Genomic DNA, 200 nt, shown 5'->3' on the forward strand with positions numbered 1-200 from the left:
TTTCTCCAAATCCGATAAAAAAAAAAATCATTAATCATAAATCTGGGATGGCCTGAAGGTGATGCAATTTTCAGCACATTTTAATTTTTCAAACAGCTTGACTATGAAGTTCTCTTTTGGATATATAGTTTGATAAATGTCTGAAGCAAAGCTTTGAAGAACTTTGGCACATTTGATGAGTTCTTTAAAAAAAAAAAAAA

Source organism: Carassius carassius, chromosome 30 (assembly GCF_963082965.1).
Source record: "Carassius carassius chromosome 30, fCarCar2.1, whole genome shotgun sequence".
In the NCBI taxonomy this organism is placed as follows: domain Eukaryota; kingdom Metazoa; phylum Chordata; class Actinopteri; order Cypriniformes; family Cyprinidae; genus Carassius; species Carassius carassius.